General features: G+C 44.9%; 1 pseudogene; it reads right to left on the reverse strand.

Annotated features, from left to right (window-relative positions):
• Positions 1-7605, reverse strand: part of LOC144738293 (uncharacterized) — a 42870-nt pseudogene extending 35265 nt beyond the window's left edge.
• Between the last annotated feature and the right edge of the window lie 876 nt (positions 7606-8481).

Below are 8481 nucleotides of genomic sequence, written 5' to 3' on the forward strand. Positions count from 1 at the left end.
AGGCCGTGAGTCACTGGTGAGTCACCGTTTGTCACTCATTTCCTACACGCGACTATCCGTTGAATCCACTAACGAAGACACTTACTTGTTGATGCACGGCGTGTCGATGTCCCTGTAACCCGTCTGAAGAGATCGCCACGAACTCTCCCAGTCGCCAGGCAATCGTGCTCGCCAGGCTGGGTCTCGCAGGAGAAGGGTAATCTGCAGAGAGAGGAGTCGAGCGTCTATCCTCAGTGAAATCCCTCTCGAAATGGTCTTGAGGTCTGAATTTAATCCCCGTATAACTCCCCTCTAGCATACAAATCCTTTGTTGTCGACTTGGCCTATCATGGACTTTGCATTCAATTGTTAATTTTTACATTAACAATTCGCATATATAGCAACATAGCTTAGCTAATATGTCCATTGTAATTAAACATTAATGCGTATGTACATCTCACTGCATAATTGTACGCATAATTCAGTGCTTCCTGTGAATCTGCTAATATTCACCCAGCTATGTCCTGTAAACTGCTGCAGGTTTAGAAGATTTAACAGCGACATACAGTTCGAAGTATAGAAATGAAGATGTCGAGTTTGATTTGGACTAAGAGGTGCAAGTTTATTCTGTGCTGAACCTGTTTAATAAACCTATTTAAGGACATTCGTGTTGAACATGGTGCTTCTAACAAACAAGTGTGTTATATAATAATTTACGTCACACTTTGAATAATCATCTGAATGGTTTAGCTTGTAAGCGTGGTTTATAATAAAGTAACGCAAAAAAAAACAATCGTCACCTTATAGTCTGTAACATACGACCTTCGGTGTGTATATACACCAATGTGAATGTGTTCAATATTTTGTTAATGTTCAATATGTTGCACGTGTTTAATATTTTGGGCGTGTTTTATGGTTATTCCATTGACTATTGAGAGGTTACCAGCCCCTCGCACCCGTCCAAAGACCTCGTGGGCCACTGTGGTGGCTACGAGCCTTCCCTCCGGGACATTGCTCACATCCACCACAGCGTTACCGTCCGACACCGTCAATGAAGGAAGGGGGTTGTTTTTGCAAAACTTTAGTCGTGGCAGGGGATTGGCAAACAACAGGGAGTGCCTCCTTCTGAGAAACAAAACACGAATGAAGGGGGCGTGGGAGCGTGGCGTAAGGTGTGGAAAGCTGTAAGTCACAGGTATCAATCGAATTGGGTCAATGACACCAGCACACGAATGGTGGGGTCGTTTGGAATGATGTTGCATTGATGAAAGATGAAGTTCTCGACGTTGCATTTCATGAACTTTACATTCAATTGTTATTTTTTGAATTTACAATCTGCATATCTAGCAACAGAGCTTCTCTATCTTCTTGGTTCTTTCGGTAAAGTCACGTAGAAGGGAAATAATAAAATAAAAAAAAACATAATAAATTAATTCTCACGACGTTTCGGAGGCAACACAAGCTTCCGTCTTCAGGTGGAACCTTCACAGCACGATAGCTGTATCAAGTAAGAGAAATTTCAAGAAAACAGTCCTTGTATATATATACTGGTTGAGGGTGGGAGGATATTATTATTGTGAGGTTCGATGCGGCTGAAACACGCTGTTAGGAATGAGCCTTTGTTGTGTAGGCTGGTTGAACTCGGAGGTTCCAAGAGTTTGCATATCAAGAGGAATTTAGCATATTTATTGGAAATGCAGATATGGGATTAGTCATGACTTGTGGAATCTGGCAATTGAGCTTAATCCTGAATACGTATATTCATGTCACTGCATAATTCACATTAATTTGCTAATATTCACCCTGCAATGTGCTGCAAACTGCTGCCTGTTCAAAGGCGTTACCAGGCAGATGCAGACTGTAGTATTAAAATTGTGATTTGGACTTTGAGGTGCAAGTTTATACCGTGCTGACTTTGTTTTATAAAAATATTGAAGCACTTGTGTTGATATGACCGCGTCAGAACAATCAAGGTGATTTGTTTAATTTAATCCACGAAAATTATTACGATTGCTGTCATACACTTTTATTGATAATCGAAATGGTATCGCTTGTAAGCGTGTGTGTATTTACACTGCTGTGTAAGTACACTTGGGGAGCGGTAGTTTAGCTGTTTGTATGCACAAAGCGGTGTGTATGCACATTCGTCTATGCATATACACTGCTATGTCCTCTCGTGTGTGGGTGTGTGTTGCGTACAAAGAATTGAGGGCAACGTGGTGATGAATGCGGCACCACAACAGGGAACTACAGGGATGAGACTCCCCGCTCGTGGTGCTAAATTAATGAAAACAGCGCCACTGAGCGGACAGAGCCCCGCCCCTACAGCTCGTGCGTGTGACGTCATGAGTGTGACGTCATGAGTGTGATCAGCGGACAGCCACGATGCTGCCAGGTGAGGGTCAACTTGTGTGCTGGAGATGCTTCACCTGAAACTCGCCTCCACACGTGTTCGCTATGAACATTGTAGCAAAAAGGGACGATTAGTCATCTTTAACATGTCAGGTCTTTATTGTTCTGCAAGCAAATTAAAGTTAAAACTCGTAGAGACACATGCACACTCGTGTGTGAATGCACACCGCTGTTTCGACAGTCGTGTTTATAAGCACACTTGTGTGTGTTTGTCTACTCGTCCGTGTTTTTTTATGGAAGGATATGGTTGAAATAACGTACGATCAGTCATCTTTAAAAACAATTCGGGTCTTTATTAATCTGCAAGAAAATTCACGTTAATACTCGTATTTGAAATCTTTAATAATACGCTTGCTCAAACAGGAAGGGACTAGGAAAATTATTTCCCAATAGGAATTCAACAGTTAAAACAAATTCTTAAAATCTTACACGTAAACGTCGATTTCCCCATTGACGTCCTTTTCGACTGAAGCCATTCGTCCAGAAGTCCAAGCCATCAAACACAAGAACAACGATCGTGCAATCCACGCACACTCTGAAACTATTTTTTTTGTTATTACACAATGATAAAACATTTTTAAGAACATCTTCTTGGTTCTTTCAGTAAAGTATGTGACTTTACCGAAAGAACCAAGAAGATGAATCCCTGCAGTCACGAAAGCTTTAAATCGAAAATTAAAGAACATGTTTAAAATATTGAGCAAAGTTGTGATCACAGTATTTCTCCAACTTTAGCTCAACAAAACCACTTAACCACGAGAGTCAAATTAGAAATTGAACCACCACACAACCACTGCGCAAAGCACCACCTTAACGTGACGAAGTCTAGAATAAACTTTAACACGCAATTAGCTGTGAGAAGATGACATGGCACCTTCTACCATAAACACCACACATTTACCAGTCCCGATGATACAACCACCAGACGAAGCAACGCATCTATAGAAGTATAACATTGTTGTCATCCTGAAATAAGTGAATACTTCTGGAACTTAAAGGAAAGCTTTCATCTGAACACATTATAGAGCATTCACAACATCACTCCAGCTCGGTGTACTGGAAATCACTGAAAACATATATCTCAGAGACGCGAATATACACAATGCATCAGTTAACAGATGTACTCAATACGCTTGAGTCTCCAGCCACTCCATACCATCCAGCAATCTCTCAGGATCCACCTGCAAAGGTTAGTAAGATGCATTTTTATCAGGACTCATTGCAGCACTTTAAATTCTACATTTTGATTTCAATTCTATCATTGCGGATCTTCTGGTGCTTGTTTCGGGGTGATGACCGTGAACATGTCCTCTCCCTCGTAGAGCAATTAAATGGCTTCTCGCCCGAGTGTGTTTTCTGGTGACTGTGAAGATTTTATTTCCGTGAAAATGCCTTCCCGCACACAGCGCAATTGAATGGCTTCTCGCCCGAGTGTGTTTTCTGGTGACTGTAAAGATCTGACTTCCTTGCAAATGCCTTACCGCACACAGCGCAATTGAACGGCTTCTCGCCCGTGTGTGTTTTCTGGTGACTGTGAAGAATAGATTTCCAAGCAAATGCCTTCCCACGAACAGAGCAATTGAACGGCTTCTCGCCCGTGTGTGTTTTGGAGGGCAGTCGCCCTCCAACAACAACGGAGGGCGGAAGAGCGATGCTCACAACAACGAGCGGAGCGCCGGGTGGCTAAAGCACAGCAAGTTGGTACAGTAGGGGGCACAGATGGTGCATCAGCCAGTCATCTCGGTCATCTCGGTCAGTCGACCCGTGGCACCTGCTGGGTCTGCCCCGTGACCTCCTGCCAGCGGGCGTTCGACACTTCAAGGTGCACTTGGCCTGGCACAAGCGTCGTGGTGACGTCACCGCCACTTAGTGGCGAATGGCGGTTATTGTTGTTGTTGTTGATGCAGGGAGAGAAGAGGAAGCGAGGGGGCCTTGCTCGCGTGGCGAGAGCGATCACCTCACTCCTCCGCCGCGTGCTGCTTTGTGGTGGCATGTCCACCACACAGTAGGGGTGGTTGTTGTGGTCGTGGATCGCTGCCAACCATGACCACTATCACCAGACTACCCACCCACCCCGTGACACAAAGATCCCCCGTATAGCCTTAACAGACTGTAGGGGCAAGTGCTGTTAGCGAGCACCTATGAAGGCCGGAACGGTACACGAGAGGGTGGGTGGCCAGCACCACGCCCGACCGCCTTTGTCTCACTAGTGGCGATGTTTACACACCTCACCAGGTACTCATTTGAGGCTGAGTCGACCTAGGGGAGGCCCAGGACTGGTTCAGATAATCGTCACTGGCGGTGTTGGCCGTGAGCGGGAATCGAACCCGGGTCGCCAGGTTCATAGCGCAGCGCGCTAACCGCTGCACCACCGCTCCCCACTTACCCCGTGACACATCCCAGGCACACACCCACACACCCCGTGATACACGTCACACACACACACACCACATGGTTCCCCCCCGGAGAGACGGTGCCACTGGGACCACAGCTGTGGAAGGAATCTGAGCAGCAGATGCCAGGACTGCAGTGGAGAACGACTGCTATCAAGACACCTCACACAACAAACACACACGGGACTAGCCTAAAAAACTAGCCGGCCCCATCTTGGACTAATAGGTGCAAGTTAATACTGTTCTGAACCTGTTTAATAAACATATTTAAGGACACTCGTGTTGAGCATGGCGCTTTTAGCAAACGAGTGTGTTTTGTTATAATTTCCGTCATAAACTTTGAATAATCATCTGAATGGTTTAGCTTGAAAGCGTGGTTCATAATAACGTTACGCAAAAAAAACAATCGTCATCTTCTAGTCTGTAACATACGACCTTCGGTGTGTATATACACCAGTGTGTATGTGTTCAATATTTTGCCAGTTTTAAAATTTGTGACGAGTTTTTTTGCTAATTGCATTGACTATTGAGGGGTTACCAGCCCCTCGCACCCGTCCAAAGACCTCGTGGGCCACTGTGGTGGCTACGAGCCTTCCCTCCGGGACATTGCTCACATCCACCACAGCGTTACCGTCCAACACCGTCAATGAAGGAAGGGGGTTGTTTTTGCAAAACTTTACTCGTGGCAGGGGATTGCCAAACAACAGGGAGTGCCTCCTTCTGATAAACAAAAAACGAATGAAGGGGGCGTGGGAGCGTGGCGTAAGGTGTGGAAAGCTGTAAGTCACAGGTATCAATCGAATTGGGTCAATGACACCAGCACGAATGGTGGGTTCGTTTGGAATGATGTTGCATTGATGAAAGATTAAGTTCTCCGACGTTGCATTTCATGAACTTTACATTCAATTGTTATTTTTTGAATTTACAATCTGCATATCTAGCTATTAGCTTATGTAATCTGGCTATTGAGCTTAATCCTGAATACGTATATTCATGTCACCGCAAAATTCGTGTTAATTTGCTAATATTCACCCTGCAATGTGCTGCAAACTGCTGCCAGTTCAAAGGCGTTACCAGGGAAATGCAGACTGAAGTATTTTTGTCATACACTTTTAATGATAATCGAAATGGCATCGCTTGTAAGCGTGTGTGCATTTACACTGCTGTGTAAGTACACTTGACTTTGACTCGTGTGTGTGTACACGTGTTTGTTGTAAGCATTGTACAGTTAACGAACGCTTAGATAACTTTAAAAAATTAGATTTTTATTAATCTGCAAAACACTATTGACGTTAATATTGCTGTGCATGCACACCCGCGTGTGTGTAGAGGTAGTGTAGTGGTTAGCGCACAGCTCAATTCTCGGTCACGTTAAATTCATGCTCACGGCCAACACCAGGGAATGTGGCCCAACAGTCGGTGGCAGACGCCATGTAAGGCGACAAGTGCCTTCAGTGTGTGCGAGTGTTCGGGAACGCGGAGGCTCAGATGTGAATGTCGGGATGAAGGGGTCATCCTGCGGCGTATCGCGAGCGTATCGGGTGGTCCCAGAGACACGCAGGGTGGGTGATCTAAACTATTCAAAACAAACCAACCCCTCTTGAAATGCCTGAAGTTTTTTCTTCTTCTTGGTTCTTTCGGTAAAGTCACGTAGAAGGGAAGTAATAAAATAATAAAAATAAAGCATAATAAAACAATTCTCACGACGTTTCGGCCACAACGCAAGTAGCCGTCCTCAGGTGATAACCAGGTCTGTCGAGGCGACAGCGTCTGAATGAAACAGCAAACGTGCTTGGAGCATTTATATAAGCTGGGTTGGGGGGGGGGGGGAAGGGCGCCTTGACAAACTAATTTGCATATCAAGAGGAATTTAGCATATTTATGGGAAATCCAGGTATGTGATTAGTACTGCTTATGCCCGTGCATTATGCAGGATTAGCAGCATCAAAGGGAGGGGATATGGGAAATGCAGGTATGTGATTAGTACTACTTATGCCCGTGCATTATGCAGGATTAGCAGCATCAAAGGGAGGGGCTATGGGAAATGCAGGTATGTGATTAGTACTACTTATGCCCGTGCATTATGCAGGATTAGCAGCATCAAAGGGAGGGGCTATGGGAAATGCAGGTATGTGATTAGTACTACTCATGCCCGTGCATTATGCAGGATTAGCAGCATCAAAGGGAGGGGCTATGGGAAATGCAGGTGTGTGATTAGTACTACTTATGCCCGTGCATTATGCAAGATTAGCAGCATCAAAGGGAGGGGATATGGGAAATGCAGGTATGTGATTAGTACAACTCATGCCTGAAGTTTTGGCTGATAAAAAATAAAATAGTGGCGGCGATAAGGTGGAGCCTGGAAAAGTGGTCACGAACCAAAAGCGCCGCGTTTATATCCCCGCTCTAACCCCACAGTCCTGCCGAGCTGCTACTTACAGCAGGAAACTTTCAGAAATTCAACAGTTAAAAAATCAATACGTAAACGTCAAATAATCATACCGTGTATATATATATGAATCCATTGAGAGGGCAGATCCAGTAGTGAATAGTGTGATTCTAAATCGACCACAATGTGATACTAGTAATTATAATGCCATTCAAATCCCGCAGCCCGCAGTTCGCATATAGATACACACACAATGTATTCATTCGAGCACAGTGTGATTATAATACGGGATATTACGAAAGGCATATGACTAATCGGTCTTGCCTGCATCCCTGCACTGATGTTCACCTTCGGCGTAGGCATGAGCAACCACCACTCCTCGCCTGGGGCATACAGCTTCTCACAGCTCACCGCCAGGACGTAATAAACCATTTCGGATCTTAACTGATTGTTGTTCACGTTTACGGTGACTTTCAGACCGCAGTCCACTCACTGGCATTGACTGTGTATCTTGTGTTCTCCACAGGGAATGCATTATTAGCTCCACTGCGGGTCTCATGCTTCTACATACTATTAACATTCACTCCCTTTGTTAATGCTACCCCCTCCCTTTGATGCTGCTAATCCTGAATAATGCACGGGCATAATATGACTTTGAAACACCCCAGCTCACCGCCTACGCCTTTACCATAAATATGCTAAATTCCTCGCGGACGGTAAAGCTGTGGTAACTGTGAGCAATGTCCCGGAAGGAATGCTCATAGCGATCACAGCGGCCCTCGAGGTCTCCGGACTGTTGCGAGGGGCTGGTTACCCCTCCACATTCAATGCACTTAACGTGAAAACACGTGGAAAATGTTTCAACACATTCGTATACACAGCACTGTAATACACAAAGGTCTAAATACACACGAGACTTTCTGCTATAGACTGAAATGTGATAATGGCTGCGTTACAATATAATAAACAACGCTTACAAACTATACCATCCAGATGGGTATCCACGGCAATTGTAACGATTTTAATTGATCGAATATAACAATTCGCCTTCGTTGTCGAGACACACGCTGATCAGCAAGTGTCCTTAAACATATTCATAAAACCACATCAACACGCTATGAAGCATGCACCTCTTAGTTAAAGTATATCTCGATCAACATTGTGATATCTTAGACGGTATTTCACAGCTAAGGCCGATACAGATGTAATAGAGTTCACGACTCTTGGACGCCGGAGTTGGAGGTGTAGTGGTGGTATTGACGTGCGCCGACTGTGACAGTGATGGATCACGGGGCGGCGCGGGGTGCG

Source organism: Lampetra planeri, chromosome 81 (assembly GCF_965212315.1).
Source record: "Lampetra planeri chromosome 81, kcLamPlan1.2.h2, whole genome shotgun sequence".
NCBI lineage: Eukaryota > Metazoa > Chordata > Hyperoartia > Petromyzontiformes > Petromyzontidae > Lampetra > Lampetra planeri.